The following is a 25,318-nucleotide window of genomic DNA, read 5'->3' on the forward strand; positions in this document are numbered from 1 at the left end:
TATATTACAATTTCCTTTTTATAATACATCAGAGATGTATATTTTGCTGATACAAGCAAATTCATACCTATGTGAGTCATTATAGATTATAATCTGCTGAACATATTTTAACCTATACTAAAACATAGCCCCATTATTACTAGCACATAAACTGTAGTGCTTTCCTATCCCATGATCTGACATTCCTACCAAAGTGCCCAATGTTCCAGATAATTAATTATTCACTTCTGACCTTTTTCTCATATGTGTGTGTTTAAGTATATATATACTTTGCTATACAAGTTTTTCTGATGTTGGGTATAGTAACATATCATTCTGTATATAGTTTTCACGCTTGCTTTTCTTTATCCACTGAATTTGTATAATTCACTGACTTTCATTTAGTTTTAGTTTATATGTAATCCCAAGCCCTGCCTCATCCTGATACCACACAGGGGAGGCCTTAAGTCATTGAACACTAAACCAGTATCTATGATAGGAGATTGATTCAAACAGTGTCAAGAGGCACAGATTCACAGTCCTTTGTGTAAAATGACAATATTTCCATATAATCTGCATACATCTTTCTATATTGTCCAAATAATCTTTAGATTCATTACAATAGCTAAGACGATACAAATGGTGCATGGGTGTTCCTTACACTCAATTGTTTAAGAAACAATGACAGGAAAAACATACTGGACATGTTCTGTGCTAATCCAATTTTAAGAGTTACTATCTATCAGTGATAGGTTGAATTTGCTGATGCAGGATCCATTGATCTAATTACACTGTCCCCCTTTTTAACCTATGATCAAGTTTTAGTTATAAGTTGGCATATGAGATTAATAACAGTTACCGCTAATAACATTATAGTAAAGAAATAAAAGTTGTCTCCAAATATCTTGCTTACCCGTGATGGTTACAGATGACGCATGCCTCAGTGGCGAAAGGAGGTGACCACACTAGACATTATGCTAGGGTAAAAGAGAGTAGCATGGTGAGACTTTTATAGCCATGTGATAACAGGGATGGCTCTTACACTAAGTGACTGCATGTGTCAGTCTCAACAGGAAGACTCGTGTTCTGGGCAATATGGAGTAAGGTCTGAATGACAAGGAATATGAAAATGTATGGGTTACTCATGTTTAGAATTTTACTGTTAATATTTTCAGGCTATATATGAGCATAGGTAATGGACGCCATGGGAAATAAAATCACAGGCAATAAAGGATGATGATTTTCACAGTTAGATATTATTTGAACAGCATCTTATGTTCAGTCCAGGATAGTAGAATTGCCAGACAAAAATAAACTCACAAAAACACTTTATAAAAGTATGAAAGCTGTTTCCCACCAAAATGTTTTGTCATCTCAGTTCTCTGCTTGGAATATTGAGGTCTTATTAGTTCATATTCTGAATAGATACACCAATGTCAGAGTTCTTAATTATCTGTAAATAAATGGCTATAAATCAAGAATTACCTCTGCTAATTTCTGAAGAGGAAATACATTCAGTCTGATATAGTCCTATGGTTTGCACATTTGTGTTTTCTTAGTTGTTTTATAGGTGGGCCATTCTTGGTGTTATGCAAACTAGTTAACTTATTTTTTGTTTGTGGCTTTTTACTTGACTTTTTGATAAGTTCTTAATTTTAACATAGTCATAGTCAACTCTACATTTTTTCTGAGCGTTCTGATTTAGAAATCCTCTGTTATCATCAGATCATATATATTATTTTAAAATAGGAATAATTTTAAAGGTTCCCAAGTTTTGGTTGTCATATCCAAGTATTTAAAGAATTTGTAGAAGAATTAATATATAATTTCCTGTTTTAATGTAAGTTAACTTTTTTCCATTTAATTTTTCTATGACTATTTATTATTTGGGTTTTCTTCCCCCATTAAGCCCTGACCACAGTGCTAGCACGATAAGTTTTTACCATGTATTTTTTAAAAGAAGTACTGTAAGGCTACTAGAATCTTTTAAAAATCCAAATAATATAGATTAAGCATGTAATTAACTTGGGAAATGTATACCAGGATTTTGTTTTGATATTATTAGTTACTAAGAAAACTTTGGGAAATGCTAATATCTTTATTATGGTCGATCTTTCTATTTGTAAACCCCCCCCCCACACACACACCCGTTTAGCAATCTTTTAGGTCATTATTATATGTGCATCAAACACCATTTTGGAGTTTAAGCCTCCTTCCTGTTAGATTTCCAAACTGTTATCTTGGCCTACAATTTCTTATATACATTTTGAGACACTTCTAAATCTTTTGATTATGGTTCAGAAGGCATCCAAGGATCCTGAAATTAATCTGGAACAGCTCTTGTTAGTTCAGAATTTATATCAGATTATTATTTCAGTATTTATTATAATTTTAAATATATAGCATTATCTAGTCCTTGGTAAGATAAACTTGTTTAAATCACTATCATCTTCAATTTTCTTGAGATTAATAGTATTTAAAAACATTTAGAGATGTAAATGTTTGCAAATAGCATTTAAGGTACTTGCTATTGGAGTGCTTAAGATTCTACTTAATGTCTATAAGATACTGTTGAATGACACTGTATGCATAGTGTCTTAATCGTACTGAAATGGGGAGCTTTTTGAGACTTTTTCTTATTTATCATTTATACTTAAAATTAAAGACACGTGATGTGTTATCTGAATCCTAGGTGGCATCAGTGGTGATCTTACCTGCAGGATAACAGAGTTCAGAGGTCATAATGGCTAATTAGCATAGAATTAGTTAGATTTTATGTCTGGGAGACAGCTATATGTTTGTTTTCATACTGAGTTTTTTATTTAACTTATTTGCTCCCATGAAAATAGAATAGATGGTTTCATAGGGAAATATTTTGAAGCTAATTGAAACTCGGGTGCTCTATTATGCTGTGAATGGATGCGAGGTGGCATTATTTTAATTAATTCTGTTTTTGCTGTAGGCTTATATGAAGGGAAACATCTGGATTAAAGGAGCTTTAATTTACCTGGGTGTTGCCTACAAAACATACTTGAAAAAATCATGAACATGCAAATAAGAGGTAGATGATAGAACTTAATATCAGTTAGACTTTATTGAGTGCTTATACCAAGCAGAATGATCTAATTATGCCTCACAGTAATACGGTGGTGTAGCAACTATATTATTAATCTCACTTTTCAATGCAAAAAGTGGGTCTTTCAGGGCTCTTAAAACTTGCCCAAGGAAATATATCTAATAAGTAATGTATGCAGTGCTTTCAGACCTTAATACACACACAGGTCACGTATGGTTCTGGTTAAAATGCAGATTTTTATTGAGTGGACTGAGCCGAGGGTACATTTCTGATAAAGCTTCCAGGTGGGGCGGATACGCATGAAGCCCCTTAGGCAGTCAGCGATGAGAGGAGGCAAATTTAGGTGTTCCTAACTCTAGACACTGCTTTACACTGAAAAAGGGTGGAATACAAAGGGGAAAGCAAAATAAAAACACTTGTTGACGTTTTAGTTTTATTGTTATTTGGAAGAGCGAATATGCGTGCGCTAAAGATATGTCTCAATTGCTGTAGTTCATTTGTATTAGTTCCTTGCAGATATCCTGCCCCTGTAAGTACCCCATTTTAACCTTTTACATGCACACTGACAATTTCAGCCATCTTATTTCTAAGGTTTATCTGTTTTAAAGCTTTTTTTTTTCCCCTAAAAGTTTCTTCAGAAGTATCTTGAAAACTGTGATTGTCCTGATAACATTGTTGGGTCCCTTCTAACACAGTCTTGGATCTAATGATGTTTGGGAATAAAAGTGAAATAAGCATTTAATGCTGCCATTAGCATGCATTTCAGCATGAACTAGGCTGACATGTCTGCACGTGCTAATGAGCAATCCATAGGAGAAGGCTTTGTAACAAAACAATCCAGGGGCATCCCCTGAGAGATGTAAATGAAGTCAGTGGTCTCTTTGTTCACCAGCCAGTGAGTCAAGGGACCTTCAGGAAATGAATGTCTCTAGGCCGTTCTTTTGTTCGGAGAAAAGAGGACCAAGGTTAGAATAAACAATTTTTTTCTTTTGACACTTTTCTAATCACAGTATATACTTTCTCCCCTGTGCTATCCCTGTAACTTTAATTAAAATGGTTCCAATTTATTATGATGCTGTAAATACTATAATTTGCTCTACTTCTTAATTTAACCTTGATATTCAACTTAAGATTTGAAAATGAAGAAGGGGAAATAATGAATATTTTAATTCACTGTGAAATTGTTTATTTTATTTTATTTTATTATTTTTGGTCTGTTTCTGGAAGGGCTAGATCATTTATCTGACTGAGCAGTTTAACTCTGATCCTTAAGCTGTTAGATTAGTAGTGTTATATTCCTTGCATGTAATTGTGCCAATTGTCCAGTGGAGAAGTAAACAAACTACACTTCGCTCCAGATGGGGACTCAGCAGCAGTCAGATGAGACGATGCCATCCCAGTCTAGCTTGGTGAACCAACAATTTTTTTGTGTTACTTAAAGAGCATGGGTGACTCAGCATCCTGCATCACTGAACAGTACACCCAAGATTGAGTGATGAGTCATGAGAGCAGTGTCGGTACAGTTCCCTGTACAGGTGGCTTGTTCTTCATTGGCATTCCAGTGAAGAAGTTTTTTACCCCAGCAATCGTTCATTGCTTATAGAACTTCAGGGAATGACTTCGTGTTCTTTTTACATTGTTATGAATTGTTATAACTTTAACTTGCGTATCTAGACCTCCACCACCCCTGTTCAGGATGGGATGCCACAATCTGGAAGAAATAATGACACAAAACTCCATTCCTTCTTCTAGCTCTTCCATTTTCCCTCCTTTGCCTTCTACAATGTTCCTTAATCCACTCAATATACAATGTGGATGTGGGATTATTTTCTCCCATATGTGGCTGGATGCTTGCCTACAACGTTACAATAACAGTTACTAGTTCTCAGCTGTGTGACTAGTCTTGCTTCCCTATGCACCCTTTGTCCACTAGAAAAGAGTTTTCCTCCAGGACTGATGCTGACAGATGTATTAATCTAGAGGCATAAGTAGGAATGTTTAGTTAGGCATTAATAGGCACTTCACGTTGGTTTAACAGAACAATGAAATTAACCTCCACAGTGTACCAAATGTGCATTTCTGACCCTTAAATCCAATCAGAAAGAAGTTGGTTGAGCCTATAATTGTCATGCCAGCATTGTACAAGTAGGTTCTTCTTGCGCAACTGAGAAAGCCTTTTGGTTACAAGGCTTCTCCCAGCATCCTGCATAGCATCCATGATGCTTAAAATCCAGCCAGTTAGAATGACCTTTCAGCTGAGTCACAGCTTAATTTCTCTGTGTTCTGCAGGCCAAGTAGGTGGAGTATTCAGAAGTAGAGTTTCACTATCTGGTTTTGGCATGCAAATGACAATATTATGAGAGTTGTTTGAGTGGCCTTCCCGGGTGACAAGTCATGAGGAAATAACTCACTTCTTATAGAGACATTTTCCTTCAACAACTTTGGCTCCTGAAAAGTAACTTTATCCATGCACGACGTCTTATTTCAGATTGACTGCTAGTTTCACTGTTCTTCTGAGTATACTTTTGAATCTGTTAGAATTTCAAGGATTAAGATTATAATAAAACCCTTTTTATAGAATGTATGTAGAATCTCTGAAGGTCTGCCGCCTGCTGTTCTAAGGAAGTGTTAGGCTTTGAGGTTGAGCAGCTACATGAATATTAAAAACCATCTTAGCAAGGTCAGATACAGCGTGAAAATATCTTAGTACGTGAGTCAGTTTTGTGAAGAGTTGGGGATGGGAGATTGCCCTGTGTAGCTCTCTGTATACCACAGTCATTCTCTCTGAAACAACAGAGTTCTTCATCCTGGAAGCCTACTATCAGGCTGCTGTTTGGGACCCCAGCCAGGCCCAGCACTCTCAGTGGGGATGGTTCATGCTGTTTTCCTGGCCTATGGCTAGTGGCAAGCAGAACCCTTTCATATGTTGTGTCTACTACTTAATTTCTAGTTCTTTCAAACTGAAAGCTGATACCATGATTACTATTTCTCTTCCAGCTACCTATGGTTGTTGAACGGGCCCTGAGCTTATTGGATAAACTCCATAGCCAATAATATTTTTTTGCAGGGAAGATATATATCTTACTATATATTATATATAATGTTTTAGTGGGTATTTGCCTACCCTAGGAAAAGGTTAACCTTTCTCACTTGCTCTACTGTGTCATTTTCACCTATTTTCACTCTTTTGGTGAAAGTTGCTGAGGCTGTAATGTCTTTCAAATACTCAAAACCAACAGAGGTGACTTTTTGTTACTATTTTCTTTAAGAACTGTCACACACAAATTGCCATTCTTTATGTTGAGTGTCTTGGACAGGCCCATTCATCTGACTTTCTTTCATTACCTGCTGAGTTGTTTAATAAACCAGATTTGCATGCTACTTTGACATTCAGAGTGTCCCATCTTTTGCAAAGACCTCATTTTGTCATAGGGTTTATCAAAGGAAGTAACACATGTAATACTGCCAACTCTCTCATGATTTCACTTTTTTATTCAATCAATGTGAACCCAGTTTTTACCATCTCAGCCTATTTGAAATCACACACCACTTCTCTCCTGACACATTTTTCTCAGTAATTTATGTCTCCCCTTTATTGCTTTGTAGCCAGTGAGATGAGGTTCATGGGGACCTTAGCTGGCAATAACCTAGTGTTACCAATCGCTTATATAATCTTGTCCATCGGGGCGATTTGTCTTGGGTGGACTCAGTTTACAAAGTCTTTGTCTCAAGGAAGGTTAAGAGCTAATGCCAGGCATTGTGGCACACATCTTTAATCCCAGCACTTGGGAGGCAGAGGTAGGCAAATCGCTGTGAGTTTGAGAGCAGCCTGGTCTGCCAAGCAAGTCTAGGATAGCCAAGCCTACACAGAAAAACCCTGTCTTGGAAAACCAAAAGGGGCGGGGGGAGCTAATGCCACAGAATTTTTCCGCTTCCATGGCTCCTAGAGTGATGCCATTCCCCCCTCCAGTACATCCTCATGAGAAGACTGCTGTGAAGAATCTTGCTTCTTGTTTAATGTTTTCCAGAGCTGGTGAGATGGCGAAATGGGGACAGAAATTTGTCACACAAATCTGGCCAACTGCCTCTGATCCCCATAACTCACATAATGGTGAAAGGATAGAACCAACTCCACACAATTGTAGGAGCAAATGACTGACAAGGAATGTGTCTAGATTTTTATGAATACAGCAAATGGCAACTCAGGGGTATGGATGGTCTTGATTGTTTGAGAATGGCGGGCAGATAAGCCTACTTGCAGTCAGAAGAGAGGCTATCTATTAAACTAGAACATAAAAGAGAGACTACAAGAGTGGATTTCTGAAGGATTGTTTTCAATAAAGCAAGGTAGAATCGGGTGATGGAATTTATCTTTGAGAAAAAGCTGAGGCCTGTGAGTTGAGGGATATTATTATTAAATACAAATGAAGACTCACACGTGCAAAGGCAAACAAAAATTAAAAGCCGTACCTCACACACACTGAATTTCTTGATCAAGAAGGTAATATTACATGCAAAAAATTGGTTTGCAGATGTTGGGGACTGGAGTAAAGACTTGGGAGAATAAAGTAAAAAATGAAGATGAAAGGAGTTTGCCATGTGTAATTAAAATGACTAATGAGTAAAATAAAATGTCATTTAATAATATTATGAAAGGACAGAGGATACAAAATACCTCATATGGCATCCTAGGATACATAGGATTTCATAGCAGTCTGAAAATTCTGTGTTTGCACATATATATGCATGCACATATATTTTATATCTTTGTCCAAAGCCTTTCCTTGAGAGCTTAACTCAATCCACATTCAAGAGATCAAGAGAACAATTCCTCAGGAAAAAAATGTGAAATATGGCTCTTTCATCAAGGGAAACTGAACTTCTCTTTAATCATATTGTGAATGTCTTTGGGAGGATTACTTTGAGAGCGAATACCTCCAAGGCAATGACTTAAAAATCCAAACAAACTAGGCAGTCCACTATTCATTAGGCAACGTTGAAATTACTTTTCCTTTTTTTTTTTTTATTTGATACCTGTCCATGGATGCTAAAAATGAAGGCCCAAGTTTAGGACCTTTGCTCAGTGAGAGCAGAAAGAAATGAGTCCACAGAGCACAGGCTTCCACACAAAGCTGGGTGGAAGTGCAGCTCATGGGCTGGGGCTGCTTTGGTATGTCATCTAACAAAGGGAAAGGCGTCTCAGCAGCAGGAGGGTAAAAATAGTGTCCAGTAGGAGCTGAGGGGCTAGGGTGCAGCAGTTCAAGGTATTGGGTACCTCCAAACAATCCAGAAAAGCACTCCAAAGAGGAACAGTCTGCATTAAGCATCCATTAATTCTAGGACATCAACACACAAACATAGTCAGGAAAGAACCTGCAACGGCCAGATTTCTCATAGCAACATGGCTGAAACAACACTCCATGAGCTGGCAAGTAGACTGGGGTGGAAAATAGACTGCAAATGAATGTGTCTGCTGTGCTCACTGCCTAACATTTCTCTCTTCAACACAGTGTTGAGCTGGCAATGTTTTTTAATGAATATTTATTTGCTTATTTATTATTTTAAGAGATAGAAGCTCACCATGTTGTCCATGTTGCTTCTGAACTCCTAGGCTTGTGCAGTCCGCCTGCTTCAGTTTTCAAAGTAGCTAGGACTTGAGGACCACTATGCCTAGCTTCAGTGAATTATTTTATTTATTTACTTATTTACTTACTTACTCATTCACTTCACATCCCGGTGGCGTGGTGGCCTCATCCCTTCTCACCTCCCAGCCCCCCTCTCCCACTCCTCAGGAGAGGGGAGCCCTCACTCACCCACCCCACCTCATTAAGTTATACTAGGATGGAGCATGCCCTCCTTCCTGTGGCGTGGCCAGGCAGTCCTGCCAGGGAGAAGTAATCAAAAATCTGGTAAGAGTACATGTTAGAGAGAGCCTGCCCCCCTCTTCAACAGGGGACCCACATGAAGCCCAAGCTGCCTTTAGGCAACATCCCTGCAGGGGGCCTAAGTCCAGTCCATACAAGGTCCTTGGTTGAAGCCTCAGACTCCGCCAGCTTCTCTGGGCTTTGGACAGTTGGCTCTGTTGGTCTTTTTGTAAGCTCCTGTCACCTCCAGGTGCTTTTCTTCTTCCCTTCAGTTTTCCACTAGACTCCCTATGCTTTGCCTATTATTTGGCAGTGAGTCTCAGCATCTGTGTTGAGGCACTGCTGGCTGGAGCCTCTCAGAGGACAACTCTGCTAGGCTCCTGTCTGCAAGCATAACAGGGTATCACTAATAGGGCCAGAGATTGGTTTTCTCCAGTTTAGGTGTCTGGTTTTAAATCATTATTGCATATTTTAAGGGAATGAATGAAAATTTTAGGAGTGAAACATTTGTACATAATGATGAGTGTAATCTATGAAACCTCTAAAATGACATCTTGTACAAATATGGTTAATAGACAGGCTCAGTAAAAAAGTAATTTATACAGATTGTAGATTTATTTCCCTTGTATAGGAAAAGATTTCTAGTACTCTTCCTGTTTGTTACATTTATTTCTCTAGGAGATCTTTAAATATCTCTCTCTCTCTCTCTCTCTCTCTCTCTCTCTCTCTCTCTCTCTCTCTCTCCCCCCCCCCCGCCACCCCTCTCCCTCTCGTGTGTGTGTGTGTGTGTGTGTGTGTGTGTGTATGTGTGTTTCATGGATGCTATACTGTTTAAAGGGACCAGTGCCTCTCTGCAGTACTCTTAACAACATTAATATATTTATATATATCCTACCATCTTGAGGCTATGTTAATTAAGGATTCTTATAGATTTAATGTGACTTTTAGGAAAGAAATTCTAGAGAAAATTTATTTTCCAGAAAGAAATGGAAGGGAAGTAATAAGATGTGCTCGCTGGGCAGTGCTGTGGTCTGTGGCCATCCCTGTGGAATGCCCACTGGGCAGTGCTGTGGTCCGTGGCCATCCCTGTGGAGTGCCCACTGGGCAGTGCTCTGGTCCATGGCCATCTCTGCAGCCCATTGAGCGAGCTTACATGGTTTCTCCACTGTAGACTCAGTTCACTTGTCCCCACCTCCTAGATGAGACAGGGAAATTTCATAGAAATCCATAATTTCCCATCGTTATTGAGTTAGAAAACAATTCAAGCCCAGCTGTGTATCCCCATTCAGATCTTGGTGTTTCCTTGTGTGCCCCCTTAGTAGTTTAAAGCCTTGTAAGACCAACTCATTACATTTTCACAGTGCGTTGTGTAAAACTAAAACAGATTATGTGGCTTCACCAAATTATTTATGAAATGAGAAGTGAAGATGTGAATTCTTATGTGTAGCTTTCTCACTGTTAGCCATATGTGCTACCTCAATTATGCAAGCCAAAATTTATTAGTCCTGTCAAATCAAAGCATCCTGTCCAGGTGGCATGTAACTATTATGACCAAGAGAGTCATACTAATAATGCCTCCATTGGTCCCCACAGGACCATTGGATTTAAGTCTTGTGAAGTCAGCATCTTCATCTATTTTATTTGCCTTCCGAATCCAACAGAGCCCAGAACACAGTTTGGCTAGTTTCTTCACCAAATCAGTTGTGGACATATTCTACAAAATTTTCCAGTTAATACTTTTTGAGGAAAAAATGCTTTTTTATTTTTTTAGTCATATTTTTATAGGCAAGAAGAGCTCTTTGTGGTGCATTTCTATCCCTTTGCTTTTTACTGATTCTTTTATTACTAAATGAAGCTATTATACCCCTCAGGTTCAAGGTGCTAAGAGTGTGGTATATAAGCAGTGTGCTTTAAATTCTAGACACAGCCATTCTTGTGGCGAGAGTCTAAGGCTGTCTCCTGAAGGCCTGTGCCTTACAGACTGGGCTGCCAGCTCCTAGGCTTTCGAACAGTGTTTAGATGCTGAGGACTTGCTCTGTTTAATAAGTGATAAACCTAAACTGAATGCACTATTAAGGGGGCCGGGTGTTGTTGCAAGAAGTAGATTCCTGGAGCAGGGATGGGGATAACTTTGAAGGATGCATCTTATCTTGGGACACTTCCTCTCAAGTCTGTCCTTCCTGGCCTTCCTGGGGTGAGCATCTTTGCTAAACCATAGGTTTTCTGCTATGATGTTCTCCTTCACCACAGCCTGAAAGCAATGGAGCCGTTCCACAGGACTGAAACCTTGAAGTTATGAAGCAAAATAAATCCTCTTTTAAGCTCTTGCCACCAGTATTTGATACAATGTTAGGAATGAGCAGAATTATTCACATATCAAAACCACTTGAAAGCCCTTTGAGAAGCAGGCCTCGTGATAAGCGGAGAGACAGGCATGTGTCCTGCTGCCATGGAAGGCTAAGTAGGGCTTTAAAAAGCTGGGTGTCGGCAAGTGTATTCATTGTCTGAAGGTGGAGTGATGTTCTATTTTCATTTATACAGAGAATATTAACCTTATTTAGGATATTTTGGTTCAGTAAAGTACATATTTGTTTACATTTTTACTAAGTAGTTAGCAATTTGGATGGGTACAAAGAAATTAGGTAATACTTTTGGCCATTGAAAATAAATAAATATAACAGCCTATGAGAATTTTCACTCAGAGCACTGAATTATTTAAAAGCAGATTCTGACTTCAACAGGAAGCACATACAATCTGGCTCCTGTTCTTAAGACATGTTACATGGAGAGTTCCAGATATGCACCCCATTTTTGGTCTGAAATCACAATTTTGGTTGCATCTTCATGGGTTTTTATATTTAAAGTAAATATAATGGTAGGAATCTGAGGTCCAACAGGAGAGCTAGTAAAACACTAAGTGTAGTGTCTCAGCCCTCCCAATTCCACCTAAGACTGAAATGGATCTGTGAGCCTTGTGAGTGTTCCTTGGACCTATCACTGCTAGTGTCCCAATTTTTACAACATTTTCTTTTGATTAATATGTTATTTAATGCTTAGAGGTGAGTGATTTCAAACAACACTTTTCGTTGTGAATTGCTCCCAGGTGGAGAGGGGTTTTCCTTCCACCATTACCGGAAGTGGTGGCAGCAACAAGTGGCTGTTGAACAAAAGCACTGTTGAAAAAGTCTAACTGTTGAAACCTTCTGTCAAGAGAAAAATAAGTGATGTAGTGCATCCCGTTCTTTCACAGAATGCTCTGACAAGGGAAAGTTTCTATTCAGAATCTCTTTTAGAGCTCTCCTCATGGTTTTCTGTTGGCATTAGGATCAGAATGTAGTAGTTAAAGTATCACGAAGAACATTCCTGTGTTGACAATTTGACCAACCAAGATGATTCAAGTTCTAGGAGCACAGTGCTGTTACAAGTTACAAGAAGGGGCCTGCTGAGTCCATTGAGGAAAGTGAAAAGGAGGTGAAGGGCTGTAAAATAGCTCCGTTAGTAAAGTGCTGTTAGGACCTACATTAAAGTGCTGTTGGGACCTTGCAAGCTCAAGGACTCAAGTTTGAGCCTTCCAAATCAGTGAAATAAGAAACTGGATTATCTGGAGCATGCTTGCAACCCCAGAGACGGGGAGACAGACCCAGAGTCCAGTCACTCTGGCCTGATCAGAGAGTCCTGGACAAATGACAACCCAGCCTCACGAATCGATCAAACAAACTAAACAAAAGCAGAAGGTTCTTGAGGACAACACCCAAAGTTATCTTCTGCACTTCACATGTACATATGAACCTCTGAACATGTGAACATGAAGACACATGTACACACTCGTATAAATATGCACATGAAAGAGAGAATCAGGCAACGTGGTATGTAGGACTCACACCATTAAGAACTTCATGTGGGCAAATGTGAGGCCTTGTGTCGTGCTAAGAGAAACAAAATGGTAAATGCAGAGAGCGGAAACAAAGGTGGGCTTTTCTGAGTGTAAGCCTGCTCAGGCAGCAAGTCTCTGAGATACGCAGCAGGCTGGCTGGCCCTGCATGCAGGTGGTTAACGGTAGAGCTGGGTCTGAGGTTTGAAGTTCTTAACTACTTGGGCAGTGCTTGACCTGTGAGGTTAGCTGTCAGATTTGGCCATTCAAACAGAGGCGAGCATGGTGGCCTGTGAGACGTGTGCTGGTGCTTAGAAGATAATACCAAATCGAGGCAAAGTGCAAACAACCCAAAACAAAAACACTTCGAAGATAATACCATTATCAAGGCAAAATGAAAACAAAAAAAAAAACAAAACAAAACCAAAACAAAACAGAAAACATGCTCGTCCTTCTACTCCTGCCTTTCCAGAACAGCAGTCTCCCTCCAAAGCAATGTCATGATCTGATTATGCTTGTCAATAGTGTTTTCTGGGGAAAGATATACAGTAACAGTGCTCACCCAAGGCTGCCTGCTGTGGTTCTTGTAATGAAATATCTAAGTAGAATTCCATAGCATCCCCCAACTCCAAGAACAGATATTGAAATCTAGCTAGGTAATATTGCTAATATTAAACATTGGTTAGCCTCTTAAACTAGGGTTCTGATTCTTAAGTGTTGATTTTATTTTTTTTTAATATGTTAATGTATTTCCTTACCTCTTTGGTCACCTCTTATCTTCTTCCTGAAAAATTACCCAAGCTATGTCCCTCCCCTTGGAATTCACTTTCTGAGAAATGTTCAGACAGAAACTCTTCGTGGGGTGTGTGATGCTACCTTGACATTTTCTCTATATAGACATGTTCATTTACTCTTATACCACATAATTCGTTTGAACTTGTAAAATCAGGAAATATATTTGTAAAAAAAATAAATTTCATCTGATTCCCTAAAATCCCTGGCCATGGGTTTACTATTAGTATGATGGAATGCTTTGAGAATTTAATTAAGGGATGTTAGGATCATAAATCTTGCATGGAAGTGGGAATTCTGGGCCTTCTCTATTTTAGCATATGCATGAGTAAGCAACCAAGGTAAGGATTAGTGCTCTCTTTCAAATTGTATGAATGGCTAAGCTGTAAGGGCTATAAAATCTCCACATATCCTTGCATTATTTAAACCCATTTTGTTCTCTCTCCCTTGTCTGTTGACGCTGAATAACATGTTTCTGTGTGATGATGCCACTTTGTCACATGTGTGAGTGTACGTGAGTGACAGGTGTTGAGATGCAGGAGCTGCCTGTCATCAACTTGTCAGAGCTTTGCATTCCTGCCAAATAATGTGGACTCTTAGTTGCTGAGCAATCATTATTGACAGGCCTGTGTTAAACACGTTACACACATTATTCCATTTATTTCCAGGCATAACCTTACGAGGTAGAGATGTTCTATCTTGTCTGAAGTCAGTCACGATCCTTTTACAACTTGTGTAGTTTCCTGCTACACAATGAGACCTACACTGTCTGAATGTTTAGTGTTGTAGTGGATGTGGGGAACCCAGGTTTCCCTGTGCTTCAGTGTGCAGGAACTGTAGAACTGTAGAGTCTTCTAGGAAGAAGAATATGTTTATTCTTCAATTTCTTGAAGAACAAAGACCAGCGTCTATCATTTTACTTTTAGTCATCATGATGATATGAAGTGGTTTTTTTTTTAATAGTCTTTCATTTGCGGACAATCCAGTTACAGAAAACCAACTTTGTCTTTACATTTTGTGGTCTTGATGACTCTGGTGCCTTTTACAATTGTGTTTATAGATAACTAAATATATTATTATGGCAATGCTTTAAATAATACAATATAGCAGAAAGGCTGGAGATGTAGGCTGGTAGTAAAAAAAAATGTTTTCAGCATTTGCTGCAGAAAAGGAGTACAGAGAAAATTTGGTAAGGGTGTAAGGGGCTACTATGTAGAGAAAAGTATGATTTCATGTATACTGACTACCATTTAGAATCTATATGTACACATGTGTGCCTGTGCATGTGCGTGTGTGCATATGAGTGTATGTGTGTGTTTGTAGAGAGAGAAAGCCACCTATCAATATTTCATTGAAATTTTTACCAAATTATATTTGAATATTTTAGTAGCTTCTTAGTATTTCATTATTTTATTACTTATTGTGAGGCCTCTGCTGGTATTTAGAATGCTTATTTATTTATTATATTACTTATTAAATAATATACTAATATTGTTCTTAGCCCATTTATATGTATATACATACACATACATATATGCAAGTATAGCATGTATACATATGCAGTCAGTCACATACATTGATACATACACATATGCACACATACATATAAATATATGAATACATGTATGTATACCCGCATGCGTACATGAACATTCATAGATATATATGTATGCATATGTGTACACATACATGTATATTTATATACACATGCACATGTATATATACATGCATATGTATGCATGTATATATATGTGTGTGTGGGCTATGAGTAATATTCATATTAACTATATATGTATGCATGTTTGTGTATAATGTGCATATATATATATATATATATACACACACACATACCTTTTAATTATTTTCTAAAAATTACATCTTCTAAGTCAAATAGTTGAGACAGAAAATAGAGTATTCTTTTGAAGGAAATGGAACTTTTAAGTTCTATTTATTTTTTCTTTTCCTTTCTTGTTTGTTTAAATACAGGGTTTTTGATTGGTTTGGGTAGGAATGGCCTGGTTACATTCAGCACAGCATAAGTAAAAATGGGTTCTATAAAGACAACCTAACTTTAAGTGATGGATATAGTCCTAATTGTCATAATAATGCCAACAGCTAATCCTCATGTCTGCAGATTAATGCTGGTGTTGTTGACAAGATGATCAGTTCACAATGAGCAGTCTGGCTGAGCCAAACATCTGTCCCCAAAATGTATTTACAAATCACTCGTCCTTAGAGCGACTGATGGCAGACGCAACACCTGTGATCTATCCTGTGTGTGCTGTCTCCATACAGGCAGCTGAGCAGCACAGGGCCCTGCAGCTGGGTAACCCTACTGTCCTCGTTGCTTGTATTCTGGAGCAACTGACACCCTCAACACCATACTGGGAATAAAACCAGAGTTTTGTCTTGACAGCTGAGGTCATAGAAGACTCCACCCTTTCCATGCGTAATTGATGCTTTGAATCCTTGGACTCCTAATTCACCAATTATAGCTCTTTCTGAAAATGCTGGTCTCTTGTGAAACAGTCACCTCTCAATGTGGACACTGAGAATTCTATATCTGTCGGTTTAAAGGGTCAGTAATAAATAACAATGACTCATCCACTAGCAAGATTGTTTGGAAAGACTTTATTATTCTACATATTACTGCCTAAGCCATTTTTATCCCAAGCACAGTGATATAGTGTGACCTTTAAACAGGAAAATAATTCGATAAATAATTAAATATTTTGATAGGATATGCATGCTTTGGAACATTTCTTTAAAGTGTGGATGTTCAAGTGGCCTTTTTTGCTAATAGTTCATCCTATGTTTCTCTCTTGCAGAAATTGATCATTATCATTATATTTCATTGCATATAACATGTTCTGTATCTCAAATGGGTATTTCCAAACAACAGATCAGAACAACGTAGTTAAATGTGCTCTACATCTCAAATGGGTATTTCCACACAGCAGATTAAAACAACATAGTTCAACATATTATTTGGGCTGTCTTTTTGGTTAATACATTTCAACTTATCAATAATATCCACTGAAATGAAATGAATCCTCACACTGTCTCAGCAGACTGACAACACTTTAAGTTTCAATACTAAAATGTCTAAATATATCAAGTGTCTTATATGAGACCTCACTGCAGAAGGACAGTTAACATAAGAGTAATTTATTGGATGCTTGCAGTATACCAGACACTATGTGAAGGACTTTGTTTCTGTTTGGTTATTTGATGGTTTAACCCACTTCCAGACTTGGCATTGGAACTATCTCTATTTCATGGTGACATGGAGCTCAGGATGATTCTTCTTTCCCCTTGGCATGCGTACTAACTCCTCAGACCCTCAGTGAGTGCTTTGTCCACATGAGTCCATTGATTCATCATTTCTAGCCTTGATCCCCCCTCTTTTTCTGCCTACAAATGCCCTTCTTTAACTTCCCTTTCTTAGTACATGGCTCTTATGACAAGTTCAGACAGTAGCAGTAGACTTGTCACTTTACAGCCTATCATCCAAGTTCTAGGTTTGTGATTCATTTGAAAATAAAATGATATATTGCTTTGCACCAGATGTGTGGTATAGAAGTAAATAGTGTAGCTTTTTCCAGTTTAAATGCAAGCTGTGTAAAGGAAGAGCAGGATTAGAAAGGAAAGAGGAATATGGAAAGAAATAATAAAAAAATGATGCAGGCTTTTTCTTTCTACTCTAAAGCATTCACTGTAAAATATATGGTTTTTCTAATAATGAGCAAAGAGATTATAAAACCCATAGTTTTCACTAAGATAAGTGTAATAATTTTGACCTATACAGGAAATGCCAAAAGTTTCAGAGTACCATTAAATCTCACACTGTGCTATAGCTATGGGTGTTCAGAGAAACTATGGTGCAGAAGTTAAAGATTATGCCAATTAAGACGTGGTCATTAAAATTAGTGGCAAACTTTCATTCTGAACTTGAACCATAGTGATGATATTCACTCTTTAGAAAAAAATTAAATTTATTTATTTTGTGTGTGTGTGTGTGTGTGTGTGTGTGTGTGTGTGTATGAGAGAGAGAGAGAGAGAGAGAGAGAGAGAGAGAGAGAGAGAGAGAGAGAGAGAGAGAGAGAGAGAGATTGTGTGTGTTTATGCCTGTGTATGTGCCCATGTCAAGGTATGCCCCTGGAGATAGGAGTACTGCCTTTTGATACCTTTTGATGGCTCAGCTGCTCATTTGTATAGTGGCTGAGATCAGCAACTTTTGGGCGCTACATGCATTTAGTTAACCATTTTACATCACAAATAGTGAGACTTCAGGACATGAGCATAGGGAAAGGAGAGAAGCATGGATGTGATACAGTTGAAACCTGGAGGCAGCTGCCGTGTTCCATAGAGTATGAGCAACATGGGAAAACTGTAGGGTTTCTAAGAGTTTGTTAACTTTATAGACATTTAGCACATTCACGGTCATTCTCTGGCCCAGAATACTTGCTCACTGGAGCTTTATAATTCCGTGACTGCCATCGTTTGGGAACTGCTCTTTCTTTAATTTCTGTGCTGCCAAATGCCGGGCAGCCACAGGGCCAGGAGAGCCAGGGCTGCTAACGTTGCTGTACTTCTGCGATCAAATGTCTCATCTCAATGGCAGCCTCTAGCCCTTAGCCTCATCGCATTGCCCCATCACTGTTGGAAGCTAAATCAGTGTATTAAGAAGCAGCAAGTGGTACCTAATGTGTACCCTGAGAGGAGTTCCTGCATGTTAGTCAGCAGCACAGCCTTGCCTGCTCTTTGTGACTATTCAGACATGCCCACTGACTTGAAACAACATTTCTCAGCTGCGTGGAAGACACGCGGAATAAATACTGGAAGGAGGACAGTTTAAAGACTTAAAAGCAGTTCCTGTCAAGGCAGACCATACTTTTCCTCTCAGCTGATACTCGCAGGGGAATTATCCCAATGATCTGCCTGGGTTTTTATTGCCACATAAGTAGGCGTCCATTACAGATGGAGCCAGCAGTGTGCATTTTTGCTGTGTTTGTGTGACAATAGTAATTTCCTTCTTCTCTGTTTAGAGACAGCAAGTACAAAAGGAAAAGAAAGCTCGCACAATAAGAAGCAGTGAGTCTCAGAGGATTTCTGGGCAATCATGGGAGCTTATGTAAACACAGAATTGTAGAGATGGTGCAGGTCAGTCTTCAGATGTTGGTTATATTTAGCTAGCATTAACCAGTAAATGACTGAGTTCTGCTCCGGTGCTCTTTAATGATACTGGGAGGTATTATTTTCTGGCTTATCTGGTAAGGGTAAGACCTTACAAATTATAAGATCAGATATTTTAATTTATATATTAGCAGACATACTTGCTTTAATTTTTCTTTTCTATGAAACTGCTATGTCTTTCTATTATATCCGGTTCTCATTGTCTGAAAGAGAAAAAAAAAATCTGACCGGTGTGTTTCCTCCTACGCACCCAGATTGTTCTCTTTGTAAGAAGTTAGGAATGACAGGAGCATTGAAGCAAGATCAGAATGTTTGGTAGCATTTCCCATTCCTAATCAGAGAAAAAAGGTTTGTATTAACGCTTACGACAATAATTAGTAATTATCGGAGCTATTTGAGTTATCAGGAACATATCCATTAATCAAATAAACAGTACCAAGTGGGATGTATTGCTCAAGAGTAAGGCAGCCTCCTGAGTGAAAAGGCAGTCTCTCTTACTCCTTTGTGCAGAGTAATGAACTTATTTTCAGCTCTTAAATTTTAGCAACTTCTATGTAACATAATTTAATGCAGCCTTGGTTATTGTGTGTTTTCTTTAGCAAATCATTGATTTTATTTAAAATTGGTAAGTACAGATTTAAGAACATATGTATTCATCATTTGTTAGGTATAGTACATATTAGAGTTTTTAATTTATGAAGGTTTTGGTTTGTCCTTTTCATACCTGGGTTCACCATGTAAATTACCCCTATGCTGGTTAGTTTATGTCAGTTGAAGTCATTTGGGAAGAGGGAACCTTTTTGGAGAACAAGCCAGTGGGGCAAGTGTGTGGTGCATTACATCAGGGCCCAGCTTGCTGTGCGTGTTGCCACAGCTGGGTTGGTGGGCTTGGGTGCCATAAAAAACTAAGCTGAGCAAGACAGGAAGCCACGCTCCTCCATGGCCTCTGCCTCCTGGTTACTACCTGGAGTTCCTGGAATCCCTGGATGCTGAACTACACACCATGAGATGAAATAAACCCTTTCCCACACAAGTTGCTTTGGGACATGGTGTTTCAACATAGCAACAGAAAGCCTGACTAAGATAAACTCCTACTATATGACATTGAACTTTGACATTAATTAAACTTTCAGCTAAGTATTTATGAAGTATTATTTCTTGAAACTAGAGAGAATCAAGGCATATTTTGATTAATTCTAATTTTGGTGGACAGTAGGTGATTTATATATTGAACTAACTTTGTGGTGAAATGCTTTGTTTTTTATTATCATGTATTCAAAACTTAATTTCAAAGAATTTTAAATCTCACACATTCATTTTGTCAGTAGGGGACAGCACTTCATTTTGAATAAAGAAGTGAATTTTCAAGTCCTCCTATGTATTTAATATTGTCTCATCTGAATGTTTATCATCTATTTCTGTATTATGTATGAGTATATATGTATATTTCTATATGCATGTATAAATTTATTATGTGTATATGTATATATTATCTATCACCTATCTATACCTATTATCTATTTATATATCATCTATTTATCTATCATGTAACTATCATCTATATATCTACCTATGTATTTATCTTTTTTGTTGTTTTATTTTGTTTTGTACATTGTCCCATATAGCCTATCCTGGCCTTGAACTTCTGATCTTTCTGTTTCTACTTTGCAAGTATCAAGATTACAGTGGTGTGCCATCGCACTTCACTCTTATTTTGCATTTTCAACCTTTTTCAGTGCAGTTTCTTTCATGCAATGTAAAGCTTTAAATTTCAAATCTAGTGTGGGTCATGGATAATTCAGTTCATCTGCAGCTCCGGGCTGGACACTTTATTTTATTCCCTGCACCCTGTTGTTTAGCACATATGTCTGATGCACCTTTTTTGTTTATTTCATTGCCACTTACTTTAAATTCATCAGGTTGATTGCATCTCAAAACTCTGAAGAGTTTCACTAATTCTAAAAATTGAAGTTTTTTTTCCAGACTACACCTAGCTGAAGGCAATTTATTAACTTCTTCATTCAGTTGGAAATTTTTCCATATAAGGAAGACATCTTTTTAAAAATGTGCATATACGCACATGCGCGCACACACACACACACACACACACACACACACACACACACACAGACAGAGTTGAAGAATCATTTATCTTGACCTTCTATGGGCAGGAGAATTTTACTCTTACAGAGGACTAAAGTCAGCTTGCTATAGTAGAGGCAATGGATCAGATTTAACTGTCTTAATCTATTTTCTATTGCTAAAACAACATACCTGAGGCTGAGTAACTGATAAAGAGGTTTATTTATCAGAACAGGGAATGTGAATATAAAGTCCATATTTTATGATGGACCACTTTCTTAAAAACTAATCCAGTCACCAAAGACCTGAACCACTCAAAACTGTATTAATTTACTCATGAGAATGAAGCCACATGATGTAATTACCTTTCTTTTACTTGGGGCCGCTTCTTAAAGATTGTGCTTTACCAGAAAGACTCAAATGGTATATACTCACTTATATCTGCACACTAGCCCAAGGGGCATGTCCCATGAAAGTCTTCACTTACCAGGAAACTGGGACAGAGGAGAGGATATCCTATTGGGACTCTAGATGAGAGAAGCATGGGAGAATGGCAATGTTGAAGGATCCAGAGGATCTTCGAAACCTACAAGGAGAACATTATGATAGGCAGATTTGGGCCCAGGGGTCCTGCTTAAACTATGGCACTAGCCAAGGACAATATGTACAGTAAACTTCAAACCCCTACCCAGATCTAGCCAATGGACAGGACATTCTCCATAGTTGAATAGAAAGTGGCGACTGACTTTCACACGAACTCTGGTGCCCCATATTTGACCATGTCCCCTGGATAGGGAGACCTGGTGGCCCTCAGAGGAAGGACAGCAGGCTACCAAGAAGAGACTTGATACCCTGTGAGCATATACAGGGGGAGGAGGACCCCCCTCAGTCACAGCCACAGGGGAGGGGAGTAAGGGGAAAATGGGAGGGAGGGAAGAATGGGAGGATACAAGGGATGGGATAACCATTGAGATGTAACAAGAATAAATTAATAAAAAATATTTTAAAGAAAGGATTGTGCTTCACTGCAGCCCTGTGTCACAGGCTTCCAGGACACAGTCCTCTGAGAGGAACCATAGCCCGGACATAGCACTCACCCTTCCTGGAACTTCCACATCCACTCTGCCTGCTGGGTTTCTACAGAGGTTCCAGTAAATTGTATGCTCCTTGGGGGAATTTGGTCCCAGGGAGTTCTTTCCCCTTAGATCTTGTTACAGGCTGAATTGTGTCTCAAAATTTATAATGTTGGGCTTCTCTTGGGATGTAATTACATTCGGAGAAAGTGTCGTTAAAGAGGCCATTAAATTATAATATGGTGTTAGGGTAAGTCCTTGCGTCAGTCAAAAAGATTGCTGTCCTTTAGTACAAGGCCATGACTAGAGTTACACACTGTGGAAATCTGTGTGAAGATACTGAGCCAAGCCTAGGATAGAGTTCTCGAGCAAAAAACAAACTCTTATGATAACTTGATATTGGACTCAGCATTCCAGAATAGTGAAAATTTAAATCTGTGTTGTTTAGGCCAGCTTTCTCCAGCAAACTAAGACAGAGGCCAGTTGAACCAGGTGCAGGATGGTTTTGATAGATGACTGACTTAGTGAAAGTAAGTGGCTTGATTGACTCTTTGATTAGCTGCTTTATAGGAAGAGTCAAAGAGCTATGAGCAGAAGTAAAAAAACAAAAACAATAAAACAAAAAACAAAAAAACAAAAAACAAAAAACGTATTGAAGAAGAAGTTCCCAGAATCCTCTCCTAACAAGTGAGCTCACTCATAAATGAGGAAAGAAAAGAGGTTTGTCTTTATTCATTCTATCCTTGTGAAAAATAGCGTGCATATCAATATTTAGATTCTCGGAGAAAATATTAATCTGTCTTACTTTTCAACTGTGAAAGCTCATGCCAATTATATCATGTAGTTTTAAATTACCGAGTATCCAGCCACATCATTGAGCAGCGTGAAAGCATACATAAAGGTAAATGCAACGAGAACAAACCCGGATAGCTTTATTATTTCCAATTTCTGTAGGAAGATATAGGCAGAGTCCTGTTTATTCCTATACGTCTTTTTAGCCTTGGTTATCCACTGCTGTGTATATTAGAGAGGGAATATGTTTACAAATTGAGGCTGCTGTGACAAGGAGGTTGTTTTCCTTTTCCCCCTTCACAGTGGAAAGTGACATTAGGTGATCAAACACAGGGTGCTTCCTTAGCAGGGGTCGTGTGTGCTGGGTGTGATCACATTGCTGCTGTTTAATGATAAGTGGTGTGCCCTCATTCGTTTCTGCACCAGTCTCAAACATGCCTACTACCACCAATAGAGTAACTGCTCATGCTTACAGTCAGGAGACAAGAGAGTTTGCTTATACTCAAATTAAAATTGCAGCATACTCGTGTCTTACCAAAATAAGAAGCTGTAAGGTTCTTTGTGTGGATTTGTACATCCAACTTATGTAACGTGATTTCACCATTGAATGCTGTTCACCATGTTTTCTTGATGCACTGACTACAGCAACAACTAAGAATACTGCTCTTGCCAGAAATCCCTTTATGTCATTGTTGGGAAGAATTACATAAAAACAGATTGTCTTTGCACTCTCAGATTCATCGATGACCAGCACATACAGCTAACTGGAAAAATGAATGCATTTAGCACTTAGAACACAAGTACAGTTCTTTTAGTGTCTTTAAAATATTAATGAAGACAAATATAACTTTTTTCCTTCAAATTTCAACTAAGCAGTTGTAGCAAACACAGAAAAAACAACTTGGGCAAAGGAAAGAATGACCTGTGCCTGGCATCCCTAATCCTTTGAGATTCAGATACAAAAGAAAGCAATCATTAAAATTGAAAAAAGTAGGTAAGTGCATTAAACATTGCTTATTAATTTATTTTAGAAAGATACTGTTTTTCTAGAGAATCAGGAGATAGAAACAAAAGTAGGCAAAATAATTAATCTCTCTCTCTCTCTCTCTCTCTCTCTCTCTCTGTGTGTGTGTGTGTGTGTGTGTGTGTGTGTCTGTGTGTCTGTGTGTCTGTGTGACATAAAACTATTAGTAGGAAATAATTAATACAATACTCAGTATTTTAAATTTGGGCTAAATTTTAATATTTTGAAGACAGAAAATGAAAAATAAGAAAAGTTTAATGTTATACTCCCTAGACAAAAATATGCTTTAGCTTTTCAGATATATATTATTCCACCATTTATAAGCACATATTTATCTTAAAATTAAGATTATGACAACCATTTTCTTGTATGTACATTCATGTTCCATACTCAAAAAGTACACATTTTACATCTTACAGCATTATCTGCATTCAGGTAAATAAAATTCCAAGGATAGCTAAAATCCAACCAGAGGTAGTCAGGCTTAGGTTAACCAGGTAATAGTGTTTGTGGCTATAAAAACCATGTGATGAATTCTCCTGACTGATTGGTATGCCTCTTTACTTTCCACATGTTAACTATTCCTTTATGGTGTCTTGTGGTTGAATTATTCTTTAATATACACTCTCTCTGTCTCTATGTGTTTATGTATGCACGAGTGCGTGCGTGCTTGGTGGTGGTGGGGGCTAGGCTAGGAGACAAGTTCAGGTGTCAGTCATTAGCACTGTTCACTTTATTTTTGGAGGCAGTGATTTTTTTTTTTAACCTGGAGCTCACCAGGAAGGTAGATTTTCATCCATTATGCACAGAGCTTCTTCTGTTCCCGTTTACAGCACTGTGATGACAAGCTTACATCAATGTGCCATGTTTTGTGTTGGTTCTGGAGGATCAACTTCAAGTCTTCATTTTTTTAATAGACAGAACCATCTTCTCTGGCCTAGGATGAATTTATGTATATAAAGTACATTATTTAGCTCTTTATGGTAGAAAACTGCATTATTTATTAACAAGAATACATAATTTATTTTAAATATGGTTCCCTTAACAAAACTTTATTTAAAAATGCAATTTCAAGTTTTATTCCTCCTAGTAAATTTCTGTAAAGAGGAGTTGGAAAAACAAATGAGCAACTCCATTCACTTCAATGTTTTGGTATTTTAATAGGTGAGCTTATGACAAGTATACAGGTTGTCTTCTATATAAATATTTGTATTTGTGAAATACAACATTTTTATCGAAGTAGGCACCTAAAGACTTGAGTAACTATTAGAATATCAGAATTCTTTCTATTTATCTTCCTACTAGTTTTGCTATCTCAGTTTATGTAAATGAAATGAAATCATAATATGTAAATTAAGTTTTTGGGTTTACATTCTATTTATGAATTTATTAATTTCATTTTTTGAATTTAAATTTGTGTGTGGTCATTAATTATTCCATTATAATCACTAATACCAATAATCTACATGCTGTCATCTCACCATGACATTTCATATATAGCAGAATAATATGTATCCATCTTATACCATCTGTATGCTTTGTTTTTTAGCCTTTAGTTAAATGTATTTT

General features: G+C 37.9%; 1 protein-coding gene across 6 annotated transcripts in view; it reads left to right on the plus strand.

The window, feature by feature from the left end:
- Positions 1-25,318, plus strand: part of CACNA2D1 (calcium voltage-gated channel auxiliary subunit alpha2delta 1) — a 423,580-nt gene that overhangs the window by 89,456 nt on the left and 308,806 nt on the right. The gene's annotated exons all lie outside the window — the stretch shown is intronic.

Source organism: Acomys minous (genome assembly GCF_964271855.1).
Source record: "Acomys minous genome assembly, chromosome: 6".
Lineage (NCBI taxonomy): Eukaryota > Metazoa > Chordata > Mammalia > Rodentia > Muridae > Acomys > Acomys minous.